Source organism: Vulpes vulpes, chromosome 8 (genome assembly GCF_048418805.1).
Source record: "Vulpes vulpes isolate BD-2025 chromosome 8, VulVul3, whole genome shotgun sequence".
NCBI classification, from domain to species: domain Eukaryota; kingdom Metazoa; phylum Chordata; class Mammalia; order Carnivora; family Canidae; genus Vulpes; species Vulpes vulpes.
The window spans coordinates 8039199-8058969 of record NC_132787.1 but is presented as its reverse complement, the minus strand read 5'-3'; the positions used below and the strand labels follow the sequence as shown (position 1 = coordinate 8058969).

The window sequence follows — 19771 nt, the reverse complement described above, 5'->3', positions numbered from 1 at the left end:
GGAATTGTTTTCTAGACCATGTGGTTGCTGGACTTCTTGAAACCTGTGCTGTCTTGTACTCAAAATTGTTCCAGTTTGTTTGTAGCCTGGTCTCCCCAGGGAGATTGTGCACTTCCCCAAGGCAGGTTTGGCATTTGACATGCACTGGGAGCTGAAAAGACTTACCTTTCTTCCACATTCATTCCCTAATAACACCCATCAACGCTTGTCAGGCGAGCACTCTTAGTGGTGGGTTGGAGGGGACTCCCTGCAAGTTTCTCTATATCAGGTTTCCACCGATAAAAATCAAAAGGTCTTAAACCACTTTTTCGTCCAGGTGAGTCCCCCTGCCCAGTCAGATGTGCTACGGAAGCCCTCAGGATTGGTGGTTTTGGCTGGCAAGTTGCACCGTTCACAGCTGGGTGGCCTGTCCTTTGGACTTTTTGGTGGTTTGTACTGCAACACATACTTAAGAGAACCTGTAAAATTCAGGGTGTCTGTGTGTGTGTTGAGGGGAGGGCTGTAATCTTGTTCTGATCTCTGTATAAGATCTTGAACGGTAAATGAGGAAAAAGAGAAAAAGGGGGAGACCTCGAAGCATCTGATTTCTAATTCCCAGTTTTTCAAAGGCCAATCTGGAGTATATCTACTAACTGAAGTGACTTCCAATGGAGGCCCTAGGTGCTTGGGGTTTTGCGGGTACGGTTACGCTTTGGGCTAAAATGCGTGCGACATGGTGCCCTAACCCAGTTCCTGAGTGCCTGTGCTGCCTCATGCTTGTTGGTCAGAAGTGCTACAATTTTGCTTCATTTCCAAGCCAATGTTTTAAAAGAATGTTTTTCAAATTGCAGAATGGAGCCCAATGGTGGACAGAGATGAATTCAAAGGATTACTATGAGCTTTTTATTTTCTTTAGTGCGGAAGAACAAACTAGAATAAGAGATACCACTATGCTATATATAGTAATGCTAAGTACTATTCTATAAAACTTTAATTTTGATTTATACATATGCATATATTCTGAGTTATGATGTAAAATGTGTTTCTTACTGTGGGTTGGGATCAAAGAATATTGAAAGCTACTGAAAGCAAACCTATCCGAAGACAGAAAAATAACCACAAATATCAGTTGTCAGCTTTGGATTTTCAGAAATGCAGTCAAGGTAGATTGTTAGAAGTTTCAGGGTGGGGTGGAGGATCCCTGGGTGGTTCAGCGGTTTGGTGCCTGCCTTAGGCCCAGAGCGTGATCTTGGAGTCCCGGGATCGAGTCCCACATCAGGCTCCCTGCATGGAGCCTGCTTCTCCCTCTGCCTGTGTCTCTGCCTCTCTCTCTCTCTGTCTCTCATGAATAAATAAATTAAAAAAAAAAAAAAAAAAAAGAAGTTTGGAGGGGTAGTTTTCTTCTGTAGAATTATTTGACCATTATCACTTAATAAAGTACAAGAGTTTTGTTTCCTGGGGGCATAAAGAGTTGACTTTCCCAAATGGTTGCTAAACAATTGGTCTTTAGGATGTTCTTCAAAATTCTATTAAATTTTTTTTTTCTTTTTTCAAAAACCTATTTATCCAGCATTTCACTTTGCCTGAAATGGGCTTAAATAAATTTGCTTCTTTCGGGCGCCTGGATGGCTCAGTGGTTGAGGGTCTGAGCCTTTGGCTCAGGTCGTGACCCCCAGGGTCCTGGGATCAACTCCTGTATCAGGTTCCCCTCAGGGAGCCTGCTTCTCCCTCTGCTTATGTCTCTGCCTCTCTCTGTGTGTCTCTCGTGAATAAATAAATAAAATCTTTAAAAATAAATAAATTTGCTTCTCTCTAGTCTCCATTTCCAACCAAACAGATTTGTTTTCCTCTTTCCTTGTTTTTATTTGAGAGAGAGAGGGAGCCTGGGAGGAGGAGCAGAGGGAGAGAGAGAATCTCAAGCAGACTGCCTGCTAAGCAAGCACCTTGATGCTGCATCTCATAATTTTGAAATCATGACCTGAGCAGAAATCAAGAGTCAAACACTTAACCGATCGAGGCACCCCTAAATGGTTTCTTTTTCAGTTTGGCTTTTGTGACTTTCTTTGATTTGGCCCTAGCCTATATTTCTACCTCTATCCTTTAGTTCCTGTGGTAGGCAGCTCCCTGCCATTACTGTATATCTAAACTTTATCTTTCCTTTGAAAATCAGCTTAAATATCACACCTTTCATTAGTCTTTTTTTATTAGATGCTTCCATTTGAGACTGTGCTCATTCTACTTGAACTTAGTGCTTTATAAATGCTTATCTCTTTGTGGCCCTTTTTGTGTTGTCCATGTAACAGATTTTACGTTCGTGTCTTTTCAGGATAGAGTCTGGCTAACCATACCCAGCGTAGTAACCTGTAAAAAAGAAGGTACTTACCGAGTCGATGGATGAATTAAATACGCTTTTTTCCTCTGTAATATCTATCCCTACCTGAATTATATTTACTTATTTGCTTATTTATTGTTTATCTCCCTCACTATAAGCTCTGTGAAAGCTGGAATTTAATCCCGTGAAAATTAATAAAGGGAAACCTCACTAAAGTGGATTTGGGATGCTAGAACGGGAGGCTGGTAGGGGTTCTGGTACCACTCAACATCAATTATGGAAAGAATTGTCAATTATAGACCCAACAGAAGAATCCTCAACAGGAAAGAATCAGGAATTACAGGCTCCAACATGAGAAGATGTACCTTGCATCTTATAAGAAATTACCCCTGTAACTCAGTACATGAGAAACTGTCATCACTAGAACTCTTGCTTCTCTCCAATGGACTTTTGTTCAAAACAACCCCTCCCAACTTCCTCCTTCTTCTCCATAAAATAAGGTTCCTCTCTTTTGTTTTTTGGACTTGCCTATGGTTTTGCCTTGGCTTGCCTGTCCCGGATTGTAATTCTCTGCCCTTTCCAAATAAACCCATTTTTGCTGGTAAAATAACTGGCAGTTTTATTTTTAAGGTTAACAATCTGCTTTGATCACTGTTCGCTCCAGCACCTATTACATGCCTGACAACACATTTTTGTTGAATGAATACATGCAGGAGTAAAGAGTTTTGAGCTTCTCTTGGACCAGGAGGAAACATGCTATCTGGTATGTCTAGAGGGCATCTATCTCATCCCTTACTAGCCAAAGCAGAACTCTTGATTTCTAGCAAAACTGTTCCTCTCTTAATTCTTAGAATTTAGAAAAACAAAAATGTCGTTCATGAGATAGCTTAGGCCCCAAATCACAGAGTCATCTTGAGCCCTGTTATCCTCAAATATCCAATCCATCAGCAAATATTGAGGGCTCTGCCTCCAAACAAATTCAGAATCCTGCCACTTCTTACCCTCTGCACTGCTCTGGTCCAAGTGACTGTCACTCCTCTTCTAGATCACTGCCAAAGCCACCGTCTAACTCAGCTCTGGGTTTCTGCACTTAGTGCTCACTTTCCATTCTCCACCCAGCAGTCAGAAAGATCTCAGAACAAAAATAAAATCCCTTGCTTAAGGGGATGAATTATTTCTCTTCCTTTAAGCCCTCCAGTGACTCCTCATGGCAAACAGAATAAAATCCATATTCCTCACTCCATGGCATTACCAGGTTGTGCCCTTGCCTACCTCCTCAGCCTCATCTCTTTTTTCTTCTCTGCACATTCTAGCCACATTGATTTTTATTTCTCTCCCTAAAGCACTCCAAGTTATTCCCTTTCAGGGAATAACTTTCTGCACTTGCTCTTTCTTCCGCCAAGAAATCTCCTTGCCTCAATCTTTATATGATGGTTTCTTATCACTTAGGTCTCAGTTTAAGTGTTGCTTCCTAAAAAAAAAAAAAAAAAAAAAAAAAAAAATCAAACCAAAACAAAAAACTTCCTTGACCATTCTGGCAAAAGTTGCCCCTTGCATGCAATCTCCTTTTTACCACTGTCCTATGTGATTTGTTTATAGCATTTATTTCATGATTTGAAAATACATTATTTAATCCTTTGTTTATTTGCTTGCGACCTCCCCCTACCTGTAACTCTCCCGGACGTCTTAGTGAAATAACTCCAAGAGGAAAAGTCCTTTGTTTTGCCAAATCACTCAGTCTTCAGTGCCTAAACAGCACCAGGTACATAGAGTTCTTTTAGAGAATTAGTATGTTTAACACAGTGCCTTGCAAATAATAAACTGAGTCGATGTTGGAAAAGGGCAGATTTTTCTTCCACCCAGTCTTCTGCAAGCCACAGTGTGAGAACTGATCCCAAGAACTTGCTCTCTAATGGCTCCATTTCACCTAATTAATATGACCTTTTGCAATGTACACAGCCTGACATCCTTGTCCAGACAGTGTTATTCAAAATTCAAGTATGGATGCTGGCATTATGAAGAAATAGTGAAATCTTGCCCTTCCCCAACCACAGCTGTCCCTTTATTCCAATGACTTACATATTTCTTAGCAGTCATCTGTCCCAGTTTCCTCAACAAATTTCTTATCATTTTATGTATTTTTTAAAAAAGCTTTTATTTATTTATTCATGAGAAACAGAGAGACAGAGAGGTAGAGACACAGGCAGAGGGAGAAGCAGGCTCCATGCAGGGAGCCCGATGTAGGACTCGAACCCGGGTCTCCAGGATCATGCCCTGGGCCAAAGGTGGCACTAAACCGCTGAGCCACCCAGGCTGCCCATTTTATGTATTTTATTCTTGGCATTATGTTTAGTAGGTGCTCAACAAATGCAGTGTTGTATTTTATCTTTATAAGACAGCTCTCAAGCCCAAAGCAATAATATTAACTGCCAGAGCCCTCTGGTGACTTGAGCATGTTTTTCTGGTGCTGAAGGATACTCCATTAGGTAGCAATTGCTGTGTAATAAATGATTCCACAAGTTAGTGGCTGAAATTTCAAAGTTTCAGTCTGTGAAGCGGACACTCAAGAGCAGGTCAGTTGTGCATTTTGGCTTCGAGTCTCCTATGAGGCTGGAGTCAGCTGACAGTTAGCTCTGTAGTTATCTGATGGCCTGACTGGCAAGCCCTGATTCGGTGTAGGAGGGGACTACACAAAGATGTGAATGCCAGGAGGTGAGGGTCATTGGGGTCTATCCTGGAGGCTGGCCTCCACAGAGGGGCTGTCAGCAGTGAAAACATTTTATTGCAAAAAACCCAATATGCAATGAAAAGTGGCTTAAGTAATAAGGACTCACATACTGTCCCATATAATAGGAAGCCGATAGGGCAGTCATAGGGTTAATTCTTGGGCTTGATAATCTCCTCAAAGATTAAGAGCTCACCATCTCTTTACTCTGACATCTTTGGCATGCTGGAGATGTCTCCTGTCATGGTCACATGTTGGCTGCAGTGGTTTCAGGGGTCATATGCAGACTTGGCCACATCCACAAAGAAAGGAATGTCAATTCTGTGAATCAATTTTATTATGAGAGATAACATTTCCTGGAAGTACTGTTGTAGACATCTTAGGTCCTACTGGCCAGAATTAGGTAACATAGTCCTGCACAAAAAATACAAGATGCATATTGTGAAGCCATATGTTTGGAAGCATTACTGTTCTGCAGGTAGACACCTCACTTTGCAGTCAGAAAAAGAAAATCATGGTGTCCCCGGAAGCTCAAATTAAAAAAAAAAAAAAGAAAAGAAAGAAATAAAAAGATTTAGGTAATTTTACAGATATTTTATTTATTTTTTTAATTTTTATTTATTTATGATAGTCACAGAGAGAGAGAGGCAGAGACACAGGCAGGCTCCATGCACCGGGAGCCCGACGTGGGATTCGATCCTGAGTCTCCAGGATCGCGCCCTGGGCCAAAGGCAGGCGCCAAACCGCTGCGCCACCCAGGGATCCCTTTTACAGATATTTTAGTATCAATATATTAACTTCTGTCAGGACTATAGAACGTTCCAGAGTGTCAGTACTCTGTTTTTCTTGTCTCCTCCCCAAGGAAAGGGGGAAGGAATGGCTTGAATAATGACCTTTTTGTGGTATTTATCCATTGGCCTTTTCATGTGACCCTGGGATAGTCTATTTTGCTAGGTGTGATATGTAATAATGAAAGTGAAAAAGAAACAGTGTCAGAAAGATGAAGGACTTATTGACCATAGTTCTTGCACTGGACAAACTGACACCTGCTAATTAGCAATAAGTGGCTTGGGAAGTGAAATGCGAAAGCAAAATCACAGACGAGAATTCTCGCGTGCCCGCTTCCAGGTTATTCAGAACGTGCCAAGTTCTCACTAAGAATCACAAATTAAGCTAAGAAGTCAAGATGTGTATATACTTAGTAGAGAGGAGATTTATGTTTTATGGAATAGAGTAGTACGTACGCTCCATTCCTTAGAAAATTAGAATTTTTCACTCTCTTAAAATTCTCCGAAATAAGGTGGTTTAAAAATACCTTTATTTCTAGGCTTGTTAGTGGTCTGTTTTCTCGCCCAAAGAGAAATGACAGCCAACTGCAGGATGTGTTCTACTCAAACCACTCTTAGGCCACAGTAGACTTGGGTTAGTTTCTGGATCTTTCTTTGCCCAGGGCTAAGATACTCAATTAGGGGTTTATTAAAATTAACATACCCGAAATTCTGGTTCTGAGACGGAAAGCATTCTAATATCCGAGCTTGGTTCTGGAATCCTGACTCAGGTTTTAGCACTAATCCCTGGCACCCCGTGTCTGATTGCGATGCCTCCCTCCAGCTCCAGGTAACCCTCACGTTGGGGACACCTGGCGCTAATGCCACTCCTCATCCCCACCCCGTCCAGGGACATCCGTCCACCCAGAGGGGTCGTGCACAGCCACCGGCCGCTCAAACTGTGACATGCATTTGCTTTCTGGAGGTGAACCGCGCGCATAGCACGCCCCTGGGGGGGGGGGGGCGGATAATGTCATCGTGTAGCCACGTGTCAGCCCTGGGGGGGGATGAGGTCAACCGACTCCCCAAAGTTGCCGTCTCGGGAATGAATGTCGCTCGCGGTTGGGAAAGCGAAGCAAGGAACGCTACGGGATGGAGAAAACAACTAGTTTATTTGCCAAGCAAATAAGCAGGGGGAAGTTGCAAGAAAATTGGGCCGAGCGTGCGCTTTGCCGGGGCGACGACGCGGTGCGTTGAGCGGCGCGGCAGGCAGGACGCCGATCGGGGCTGCCCCCGCCTTTGTCTCCCGCGCCACCCGGGCTGGGGGCGGGGCGTGTCCTGCGGATCTGGGGTGGCGGCCCCGAGGGCGCTTGCGGCGCCCCAGAGGCGAAGGCGGAGGCGCCAGGATGCCAGCGGGCTACGCACAAGGTCGGGGGCAAGGCCGCGCGGCGGCCCGGAGCCCCAAGGAGGGGCGCGAAGGAAGCGAGCGCGGCCAACCCGAGGGCGAGCGGCGCGGGCGGCGCCAGCCCGGGGGCCGCAGCGGGCGGGGCGTGCGCAGCGCAGCCCCCGGGGGACCGAGGAACCTCCGCAGGGGCGGGGCCGGGCCGCGGCCGGAAGACGGGGGCAGGCGGGCGGGCGGGCGGGCGCGCGGCGCGGCGAGGGGGCGGGGCCTCCGGCGCGCAGCCTCAGTAGGTCTCCGGGAATTTTCCACTCGAGCGCCGGAGCCGCCGAGACGCCGCCCGCCTCTGCGCACCGGGGGCCCACGTGACGGTGATTCACCAGGCGCCGCCCCCCGAGCCCGAGGCGGGGAAGCGACGGGGAGAGGAGCGAGTGAGGAGAAGAGGAGGAGGAGGAGGAGGAGGAGGGGCGGGCCCTGGAGGTGCGGAGGCCCCGCGGCGCGGCGCGGCGAGGGGGGGCGGGGCCGGGCGGGCCACGCTGGCCTCCGCCTGCGACGCGGAACCTAGACGGCGCTCGGACGGGGACGGCACGACGGGCCCCCGGCTGCGTGGAGGAAAGGGGCGGGCGGGCCTGCGGCTTCCCGCGGAGGGAGCCCCGCCGCGGACATCGCAGCGCGGGGCACGGCGGCGCCCCCGTGGCGCGCGTCCGCGCGTGTGGACGTGGCTCCTGACGTGGAGAGCCCCGGCGGCGGGGCGCGCGCGCCGGACGCACGCACGCACGCACGCTCGCACGCACGCACGCACGCCGGAAGCGAGGGTGCGGCCCGGCCCGACCCGCGTGCCCCGGGAGGCCTGCGGGCCCGGCCTTGCAGCCGGTCCCACGTGAGTCCCCCGTGGACACTCGGGAGGCGGCGCCCCGGAGGTTTCCTGTGTCCGCCTGCTGTGCTGAGTAGCCGCGGCGCGGACACCCCGGCCCCGGCGCTGCTCTACAGGAGCGCGCCCAACTGTTTCATCTCAAGTGCGTGCCCCCGTTTACGTTCTTTCTAGTAATTGTGGCCTTTTTTTTTTTTTTTTTTCTTCTTCTTCCTTTTCCTCAAGTCGTCCCATCAAAGAGTTGGAAGCAAATTAAAAGGAAAGAAACTACCAGCCTGAATTAGAAAGTTGAGATTTTTGTTTACCAGCTGTGCTGGCTGCGGAGGCATCGGGGGTTTGCTCTGTTCCGGGCCCCCTGGCAGCCTGTTCTGGGGCCTTTTCCTCTCTTTTCCACCTCGAGGCGAAAACACGGGCTAGAAAAAGCTGCTGGACCTGCCCGATGCCTTTTCTACGCTTTTTTGTTTGTTTGTTTGACTTTTGCACCAGAACGGCGTATATTGTTTCTGCCGTTAGAATTATTGTATCTAAGAAGAATAGTGAATACTTGTGTACTGCTTGAGATAGGTGCTGTCTTGTTTTTTTTTTCCCCCCCAAATTTTATTTATTTATTCATGAGAGACAGAGAGAGAGAGAGAGACAGAGACACAGGCAGAGGGAGAAGCAGGACTCGATCCCAGGACCCTGCAAGGGAGCTGGATGCAGGACTCGATTCCAGGACCCCAGGATCAGGCCCTGGGCTGCAGGCAGAGGCTCAACCACTGAGCCACCCGGGCTGCCCTGTTTTAAGTTCTTTATAAATATGTGACGATTCACGTATTTATATATGTCAACATATTTATTTATTTATTTATTTATTGTTTTTTTTTTAAATTTTTTATTTATTTATTTTTAAATTTTTCATTTACTTATGATAGTCACAGAGAGAGAGAGAGAGGAGGGAGAAGCAGGCTCCATGCACCGGGAGCCCGATGTGGGATTCGATCCCGGGTCTCCAGGATCGCGCCCTGGGCCAAAGGCAGGCGCCAAACCGCAGCGCCACCCAGGGATCCCTATTTATTTATTTTTTTAAAGATTTTATTTATTCATGTGTGGGGGAGAGAGAGAGAGAGAGAATGGCAGAGACACAGGCAGAGGGAGAAGCAGGCTCCATGCAGTGAGCCTGATGTGGGATTTGATCCTGGGTCTCCAGGATCACGCCCTGGGCTGAAGGCAGGCACTTAACCGCTGAGCCACCCAGGGATCCCTATGTCAACATATTTAAATTCGTCAGCTCTGTGAGGTGGGGGTTGCTTCTGTCTCCTTATACGCCTTACCTCATCCCTTACAGCTAGGGAGGTTGAGGCATACATAAATCAGATAACTTGGCAAAGGCCGTCCAGCTTGTAAGTGGAGCAACTGGAATTTGAAGCCAGGCTGTTGGAGGTAAATCCCTCGCTGTGGTCACTTGCTATGGAAATTTCCTACCAACAAACATAATTGTATTGAAATATTAAATTTACATTTTGGCAGGATTCCTTCCTCCCCCCCTCCCCCTTTTATTCATTTAACCTTCCTGAAGTTTAGTTCGAAGAACTGTCTAAATTTAGTTTGAGTGGAAAACCACACACAATTTAAAAAAAGAAACTTACGAAGAACTCCTGCATTCCAAGGCAATATTACATGTTTTATACATGGAAGCGTATTGACATATTTGACCTAGGAACTTCTTTTTCTCTGGAGTAGTGTTTGTCTTCAAAGACCTTTAGCCCCTAGGAAGTGGTGAGACCTCCAGGAAAGTGAGGATGAGGCTTCTCAATTGTCAGTGTTGGATAAGTATATATTGATTGAAACATACTCAAGAAGTGAACACCCTTGAAATGGTCAATGACAACGTAAAGTGAAAAGGAAATTTCCAAAAGAAACAGTAATATTGGGTACATTCACTAAGAAGGTAACTATGGGTTCCTTCCTCCCTCTGTCCCTCCCTTCTTTCATTTTTTTCTGGAACCTTCTTCTCTGCCCTCAAAACCTCCCTTGACCCCTTCAGGATTGGCTTAGAAGCCTCCTGTGTGTGCTCACTTGCCACCCAGAGGCTACTGTGGTGGCACCTATAACCACACTGTATTCTCATTGCTTGTTCATGTGGCTTTGCCTCCTAGGAGATGCGTAAGTTTCCTGAACGGCAGACATTCTGTGCTGCTCAACAGTGTGTCCCCAGAGCTCAGCACAGTTGTTTGTCCTAAAATAGGAACTCAGTAGTACTGGTTAAGAGGGTGAGTTTGCATCAGTCTTATCTTTTTTTTTTTTTTTTTTTTTTTTATTTATTTATGATAGTCACAGAGAGAGAGAGAGAGGCAGAAACACAGGCGGAGGGAGAAGCAGGCTCCATGCACCGGGAGCCCGATGTGGGATTCGATCCCGGGTCTCCAGGATCGCGCCCTGGGCCAAAGGCAGGCGCCAAACCGCTGCGCCACCCAGGGATCCCGCATCAGTCTTATCTTGTAAAGATGTACTGAATTGAGATTTAAGAAACCAGGAGACCAATGTGCCCTTGGGAACATTGTCCATTCTTGGTCCATACTGAACTACTCAACCTCCCTTCTTTCTTATTCCTTGTATTCCCTATCATTTACAAAAAAAAATTGATTTTTAAAAGATTTTATTTATTTACTCATGAGAGATACAGAGGCAGAGACATAGGCAGAGGGAGAAGCAAGCTCCTAGCAGAGAGCCTGATGCAGGACTTGATCCCAGGACCCTGGATCACAACCTGAGCCAAAGGCTGCTGTTCAACCACTGAGCTACCCAGGCTCCCTCCATCATCTTTTCATTAGGTACTAACTGCCCAATGCCAGGGATATATATTTTGTTTCGCTATGTATATATACTACTGCCCCACTTGTTATTTTGCACCTAATAGTTTTCTTGGAGTGTACTAAATAAGAACAAAAACAACTGAAAAATTCTGTATGGTTAGCCAATTTTACTTCAGTACCTAATTAATGTTCAGTTTATTAACCACAGGTTTAATCCTGGCGTCATAGTTTGGGATCCTTAGAATAATAGAATCATAGGATTTTTTATTGCTGTAGGGGGACCTTATTAGTGCTCTGTCTGATACATATCTACTAGCCACACAAAGTTGTTTAATTAAAATTAAATATAATAAACCAAGTTCTTCCTAGCATTAGCTAAATTTCAAGTACTCAATAGCTACATGTGACTGGTGGTTACCCTATTGCAAGCACTGAAATAGACATTTTCATTATTGCAGTAAGTTCTGCTAGACAGAACTGATAAATTACAAAAAATAGGTCAAAGAAGAGTTTATTGGCTTAAACATACCACTATTGCTAAAAATATTTCAGATTGCTTAGTTCTTTTACATGCAAAGAACATCACATATTTCAGATGTCTTACTCCTTGTAGATAACACTTTCTTCTTTAACAGTTGTGTTTAAATTAATGCAAATTTAAACCTATTCAGAAGGAGTGATGGTTCAAAACGATTTGTCTTTGTTTTCCGTAAAGTGACTATTCACCCTTTGTTCTCTCTCTCTGAAATAAATAAATCTTTAAAAATGGAGGGGGCGGGCAAGGTTGCTCAGTCAATTAAGTGGCCAGCTCTTGATTTTGACTAAGGTCATGATCTCAGGGTACTGGAATTGAGCTCCCCATGGGGCACCACACAGTGGGAGTCTGCGTGGCATTCTCCCTCTCTCTGAGCCCCTACCCCCGCTCATTTGCACGCTCTTTCCAATAAATACTTTTTTTTTTTTTTAACGATTTTATTTACTTATTTATGATAGACCTAGAGAGAAAGAGAGAGGCAGAGACACAGGCAGAAGGAGAAGCAGGCTCCATGCCGGCAGCCTGACACAGGACTCGATCCTGGGACTCCAGGATCATGCCCTGGGCCAAAGGCAGGCACTAAACTGCTGAGCCACCCAGGGATCCCAAATAAATAAATCTTTAAAAAAAAAAAAGTAAATATTCACCCCCAACAGATCCTTTGTGAATCTTAAATGTTTTTCTGTGTAAAAGCACTCTGATCAACTTGAGTCGCTGCACAAGTTTGACATTCATTAGATTCAGCTGTACATTTTAAGCTCACATGATTGAGAAACTAAAATAGTAATGTTGGTAAAGGACAAATGCCAGATAGTTTTGGAATGACCAAATATATATTTAATGATATCACACATGCAATACAGACAGTTGTCAGTTTACGGACACTATTCGGAAGCAGCCCCAATATGAAAGCATCCTGGCATACCTTTTTAAAACTTTCTTAGAACAGGTAGCCGAAGTAGCTATTGCGCAAACAAATTAGTAAATTAAAAAAATAAAGATAAATCTTGAAATTCTGAGAAAATGTATAGCTTGAGTTGTGGAGGTAATGCAAAAGCTATGAAAAACCCTGGGGAATTAGTACAGGTAATTTCCACAGTGGAGCAGATTTGCTTAAGTGGTAACCCCCTGACAAAAATAGTCCAGTTCCACCTTTCCCCACTAGGCCCCGCCCCTCCTTGCCCAGCCAATCCCACTCCCTCCCGGGGTTTAAAAAATCCTCCACTTTCATTTGTACTCCAGTTTAATTTCTGTCCAAAGTTTTGTGGTTCAGGGCAAGTTTGCCAGCTTCTGTGAGCCTCAGTTTCCTAAACTCTAAGATACGAATAATAACATGCTGATTGTTGAGAACTAAAGGAAAATTCATGTGAAAATATATTTTTTTAAAGATTTTATTAATTTATTCATGAGAAATGCAGAGAGGCAGAGACACAGGCAGAGGGAGAAGCAGGCCCCATGCGGGGAGCCTGACTTGATCTTGGGTCTTTGGGATCACACCCTGGGCTGAAGGCGGCGCTAAACCGTTGAGCCAAACCGCTGAGCCACCCAGGCTGCCAGTGAAAATACTTTAGAGATTAGAAAATATATAAAAAGAAGGCATTATGATTACATATATTATTAAAGGTCAAAGCCACCCCTCCCCTGAAGGTTAAATAGTTATCAGTCACTGCATATGATGAGAATCTGGCTCATCAGAATATTTACACCAGTTGATGCCTTGAAGTTTCTTGGGAGGGAAGGGTATTCTGGGAGGTGAAAGATTTAAAAAAGGAGCTGGAAGGCAGTGAAAACTTACAAAATTTGGAAGGAGGCCTGTAGGCACTAGTGTCTGTCCAACTAAACCCCCCCCCCACCCATGAGGCAGAAAAATACCATATATTTTTGAAGATTTTATTTATTTACTTTAGGAAGAGAGCACAAGAAGAGGTAGAGGGAGAAGCAGACTGCCCCCTGAGCAGGGAGCCTGATAGTGGGGCTCGATCCCAGGACCCCGAGATCATGATCTGAGCCAAAGGCGGGTGCTTAACCAACTGAGCCACCCAGACGCCCCCCCCAACCAAGTTTTCTTTTAAAGAATGAATATAATTGCTTGCATTTTCCCTCTACTTCCTTCTTCTGTTTCATTGATCATTGCTAAGGCTTAAGTTTCTCCTTTACATTTTAATTCATCTGACATAGCATGTTTTTAAAAATTTAGTGTTGCTTGCTTTGATTTTCCAGCTGTCTTTTGCTGATGGAGCTTCTGTGAAGGGCAAACTCAAAATACAGCCGGCTGCACAGCACAGAGGGAGGAAAGTGGTGCTTGCGATGGGGGGGACCTGGGCAGCTACACCTTTAGCCCTGGCAGAAGCAATGTGGGTCACAGCTACTTGCTGGGCTAAGGCAGAGGCAGCAGTAGTTAGACCAGACCAGACCCAACCAAGCAAAAACAAACAACAAACAAAAGGGAGAGAGAGAGAGAAAGAGAAAGAGAACAGGGGAATGGAAGTGGTGAAGAGGAAGGGAAGGCTACCAAAGACAGGAATGGATAACATCAATGGTTCTAAGTACAGTTCATGTACCGACTCATAAGCCACATGACAATACTGTGAGGTGAGCTGGATTATTATTATGCCCATTTGATAGATGAAGAAATTGAGGCCCAGAAATGTTGAGCAACTGTCCGCAATGTCACGCAGCTCGTAAGTGGTACAAGTGGGATTTGAAGTCAGCCAGGCTGGCTCTGCTGTACTTGTAGTTCTCAAACTTTCTGGATTTAGGACTCTCCCCCCCAATCCCTGTACTTCTAAAACTATTGAGGACTGCAAAGGGTTTGTTCAGGTGGGTTTTATCTGTTGATGTTTGCCATATTAGAATCTTAAACATACTTAAGTCGTTGAAAAATAACAAACCAATAATGTGCTAACATAAATAATATCCTAAAGTGAAAATAGCTCTATTTTTCAAAATAATTAACATTTAGGGAGAAGGATGGCATTGTACAGTTTTGAAAATTTCTGCACCATACCATATCCCTTTTGGTGTGATGGTGGGTAAGAAGTGGGAAGGAAATGAGAGAGACTAAAAGGTATAAACCATGGGAACTCAAAGCCTATTTCAGTGAGCACCCCATGTGACCTGTATGAGGAAGAAATGATAACTAAAGACTTGTCTGAATAGGATAGAGCAGCATCTGGATTTTCATGCCTGTTTTACTCTTCAACAGGTTGTTTGGAATCCCTCCTCCCATCTACATACACATACATCTATATTTGCACGTCTGAGGTTCAGTAAAAAACTTTGAGTCTAAGATTCTGAATTGGAAGAGATTTTCAAGATTTATCTGAACTAATTTTATGAAGGGAAGCAGTTGAGGCTGGGCACAAAATCAACATCACTGGCTTAGCTACTTACTGGTTAATGGGAAAACAGGGGCTAGAACCTAGGTCTCCCGTCTTCTCATTCCACTTCAGAATGTCATGTCATGGGAATTAATAAATCTTTTTTTTAAATAATAAATTTATTTTTATTGGTGTTCAATTTGCCAACATACAGAATAACACCCAGTGCTCATCCCATCAAGTGCCCCCCTCAGTGCCCGTCACCCATTCACCCCCACCCCCCTGCTCTCCTCCCCTTGTACCACCCCTAGTTCGTTTTCCAGAGTTAGGAGTCTTTATGTTCTGTCTCCCTCTCTGATATTTCCTACCCATTTCTTCTCCCTTCCCTTCTAGGGAATTAATAAATCTTATTCAGCCATTAGATAAATCTGTTTCCACCAGAAAACTTGTGAATTGACAACTGCACAATCTATAGTCCATTCATATGCTTTATCAATGACATCGTGAAAAATTGCTCATCTCTGAAAATTGCCTCTCCCAAAATGTCTTGGTCTGATGTTTTGTTAGGACTAGTTACAACTTCTTGCTTATTGTCTTTTGTTTCACAGGTTGTGCTGAAGAGAATATGGGCTTGACTTTGGAAAGAGAGTAAGGATAGGAGACCCAACGGTTCTGAGACATCTGAGAACCACTGATTGGCCAGTCCATTATCTGCAGGATCTACCTTTCTTAAGGATGAGCATATTTTGGTCCATAGGTTTCCAAGACAAGCACATTCCTGCCACCATGATCCCTGGACAAGCTGTTCTGGAATTTGAACTTGCTACTGAAAAGGGGTTAAGTCCAGGACACACACACTCATTTCAGTGGGGGGTGAGCCGTAGTTGGCTATGTTAGCACCTCATTATACAACAGTTTCAGAATAAAGTGATTCCAGATGTGTTCTCAGCAAGTACCTAGTACTTATGTTTTTAATCCATTAGGCTAAAATCCACCTTTCTGAATATGGGAGGAACCTGAAGTTAGTTAACTAGTAATTCCTAGTTACTTTATAAAGTTGATTCTAAATTGGCCATAATTTGCAGGATACTTTAAGCTAGCTGATTCCAACCTTATAAAACATAGATATTTACACATACATACGTGTATTCACACACATATGTATCTGATTAGGATTAGAAGTTCATTTTGAGTACCAGTTTGATGAACATGAAGTTCCTCTGTCCATCTAAGGAGTAGTAATTTAGTTTCCTTCTTCTGACTAATGAAACTGCTTGTCATTCTGAAGACCAACTTCATGGGAAGTCCTGGTTAAAGACTCCCCCTCTCCTTTGCCTTTTGTTTTGTTTTGTTTTTTTGTTTTTTAGATTTTATTTATTCATGAGAGACACAGAGAGAAAGAGAGGCAGAGACACAGGTAGAGGGAGGAGCAGGCTCCATGCAGGGAGCCCTATGTGGGATTTGATCCCAGGACTCCAGGATCATGCCCTAGGCCAAAGGCAGGTACCAAACCGCTGAGCCATTTGCCTTTTTAAACACAGTTGACATTTTTCACTTCATAAACTTTGTAACCTGAATTTATAAACAAGAATTAAAGAGAAAAAGTGCCGAAGGTCTTCTCTGACAAGTCAGATTATTGTTAATATGGGATATTTGTATCACTTGGTTCTGGAAAGTGAGGAGCTGAGGGCGAGTATTTCACTTTGCTTTAAAATATTTCAGATTTGGGGCACCTAGGTGACGTAGTTGGTTGAGCAGCTGACTCTTGGTTTCAGCTCATGTTGTGATCTCAAGGTCGTGAGATCAAGCCCCACATCCAGCTCCATGCTCAGTGTGGAATCTGCTTGAAGCTCTCTCTCCCACTCCTCCCAACCCCACTCTCTCTAAAATAAATAAGTCTTTGAAAAAAGTTTCAGATTTGTCTGCAGAAAGTATGTGAGTTTTTTTTTTTTGAATACAAAGCAAACCTGGTCTTTACTTACTGTAGTTGAGAACATTGCATTCTAATAGGCTCTTTGATGTGATACTAAACATATTTTTAGGGGCACCTGGGTGGCTCCATGGTTGAGCATCTGCCTTTGGCTCAGGTTGTGATCCTGGGGTCCTGGGATCGAGTCCCACGTCAGGCTCCCTCCGGGGAGCCTGCTTCTCTCTCTGCCTGTATTCGTGCCTCTTAGGAATAAATAAATAAAATCTTTTAAAAAACATTTTTAAAAATTTAGGCATTGTATCTGGTTTTCAGGACGACAACATTTATTTGTCAAAGACTTTAACCTAGGACATTACTCACTGGGTGGAGATACTGGAAAACATATTTCTCAGACATACCTGTTTTGTTGCAGCTAGAGTGGCAACCACAGCGGGCAATTTAGATTGGAGAATGGATTCTGGATCTAGACTGCCTAGCTTGATTCCTGGTTCTGCTTTTTGCTAGCTATGTGCTTCCGTTTTCACAAATGTAAAGAATGAATAATGACTGGTGAGGATTTAATGAGTCTGTGCTCGTAAAGAAAGCACTTAGAACTGTGCCAAATACGTATTAAACACTTACGCAAGTGTTTATTTAAACAAAAAAATCTCAAACTTTGTCTTTGCCCAGTCGTAGATGCTAATATCGAGTACCAGCAGAAGCAACATATCAGTAGTTAAAAGAAAAACAATCCTTGGGCTTAATCCACTGTTGTGAAGACTTGTCTTCTAGGTGCTTCCATTCAATGGGCTGAAGCTGGAAGACAAGAAGGTGAGGAAAATATACCAGAGTGTCATGCCCTTGCTTAAAGCCTCAGAGAGTGAGACCTTGCTAGATAATTTGTTTATGTTATTTCCAATTAAAGCTAAAGACCCTTGGTGTTACCCATCAGTGGGTGATGGATGGACATGGTCAGTGTGTGGATTGTCAAACATTTGTAGTTTAATAATATGAAGGGCTTACTCTGGATGAAATGAAAAAGTTCTGGTTTTCCCTAAGTCATATAGGGAGTCACTGCTGAGTCAGCAGGGCCCACTAGTCTATGTGACAGTTTTGTGACAGTTTTATGCTATTGCAGCCCTTCAGAGGCATGGGGCCTTTCCCTTGGAGACAACTCCTTTTCAGGCTGGCTGACAGAGCTTGTCCCAGAACGTAGAACCTGACAAGTGGAGTACAGGTTGGCTTGCAGCTCCCTCCTCCCCTCTATCCAGGATCTGGTGCCATTCACAAACTACACACTGAATGCCATAGCTCCGGAGACAGGTTTTTGCATATCACTTCCTATGCTTCTGCTCAGAGTATGCGTTGTTCATTCTGTACTTAGTCTACTTAAATAGCTGGGGTTGGGGAAGAGATGGTTTAGTGGTTTTTGTCATTGAATCCAATGGACAATTGCTAATCACTACTTAGGATAATCCACAAGCATCTTGCTGACAGTCCACAGCTGTTTTCTATCAGAGGTTTTATTAAGACACTTAATTTAGGGTTAAGGTACCACTGGACCTTTTAGGAGTCTGACAACAAAGAGAAAGACACACCAGAGTATTAGACCCTTTTAGCCATCAATCATATTTCTGCAATGCTATTGGTTCTTTTTTTCCTACATCCATTTATGATTTAAGATGATGCATTTTATTATTTTTAATTTTATTTATTATTATTTATTACTATTTTATTTTTATTTCCAATGGTTTGCAAGCTGTAGCTGAAAGATTGAAAGCTTGGGAAGGACCGTGGGTAAACCAGTCAGTCTGTCGACATAGAATCACGTCAGGAATGGCCTCACAAGATTTGTGAGTTTTGGCCTCTTCTGTTTCTCATCAAATATTTCTCTTCAATATTATCCACAGTCGATTCCTCATTGGATATGCAATAGGTTAAAATCCCCATTAAAGTTTGGACTTCAACCAAACATAGCAGAAAGTCTTAATTCTTTAACGTTATCTCTCCAGATTCTTTTATTACAGTTTCAGTGGTCCTGAAATTTGGAAGGTGTGGATCAGGATCTTTACTATCCCCTCACAAAGAGAGTGCCACCTATACAAAGTTTTATTGTTTCAATTGTATTTACTCATATTCTTAAGGAAACTTGGAATATATTCTATTGTTCTAATCTTATCCCTTTTCATTTAGAAACTCCTCATTTTTCATTCCCATCTCCTACTCTGGATTTGTTCCATTCTAAAATGAGTAGGAACTCTGCTTTTTTATTTTTAGTTCACTCATGGTCCAAGCATAGCTTTGGAAACAGGTGTTTTGATCATCAAACTTCTATCTAATAAGTCGTATGTATGCAACACATTATACTTCCTAAAGTACTCTTCAAAAAAAAAAAATAAAGTACTCTTCAAATACATTATCACATGTAATCAACCTGAGATTTTGCAATTGCTTTTATGATTTTCTCCTTTTTTGCAAACTGGAAAACTAAAGCTCAGAGGTCTACATACTGTGCTACCCAAAGGCTATGAAGACATCCAGGCTTTTCACTTTTTATTGACTAAAGTGAAAGGTTCCCCTTCCATAGATAGAATTACCCAACAGTACAATTTTAAGACATATTTTGCTCATTTGATTATGTGTAGCACAGTTCATGTAGTGGGAAATATCTATATTGGTAGCTAGCCTGTGATTTTGTTCCAACTTACTTATAGAATCTTTTGGAATGGTTTAAAATTCGTAGGGTTTTCAACTCAAACTAGACAAAAGGATAATGCACAGTTCTTCAGCAAAATTTACAGTAGTTAGCATATCTACAGCTTTTCAAAGTAATCAGTTGGAGAGAACCTTGAATTTCTTTTTTCTTTTCTGTTGTGCTTATCATGTGTCCCAGCTAATTCAACATTTTCACTTTTTCTAACTTTTTCTCAGGGTGTGTTGACACTCAGGTTAATTTTGAGCTGCTTTTAAGAATATTCAGGGCCTTGGGGTGTCTAGGTGGCTCTGTCAGTTAAGTGTCTACCTTTGGCTCGGATCATGATCCCAGGGTCCTGAGATCAAGCCCCAGCTCTCTGCTCAGCAAGGAAATCTGCTTTTCCCTTTTCCCCTGCCCCTCCCTCTGCTTGTGTTTTTTTTTCTC

General features: G+C 43.7%; 1 long non-coding RNA gene across 1 annotated transcript; it reads left to right on the top strand.

The window, feature by feature from the left end:
* The first annotated feature begins 7734 nt into the window (after window positions 1–7734).
* Window positions 7735–16638, top strand: LOC140599882 (uncharacterized). Its single transcript, XR_012002883.1, has 2 exons — window positions 7735–8218; window positions 15332–16638. It is a non-coding gene; the product is annotated as an uncharacterized lncRNA (long non-coding RNA).
* Window positions 16639–19771: the final 3133 nt, after the last annotated feature.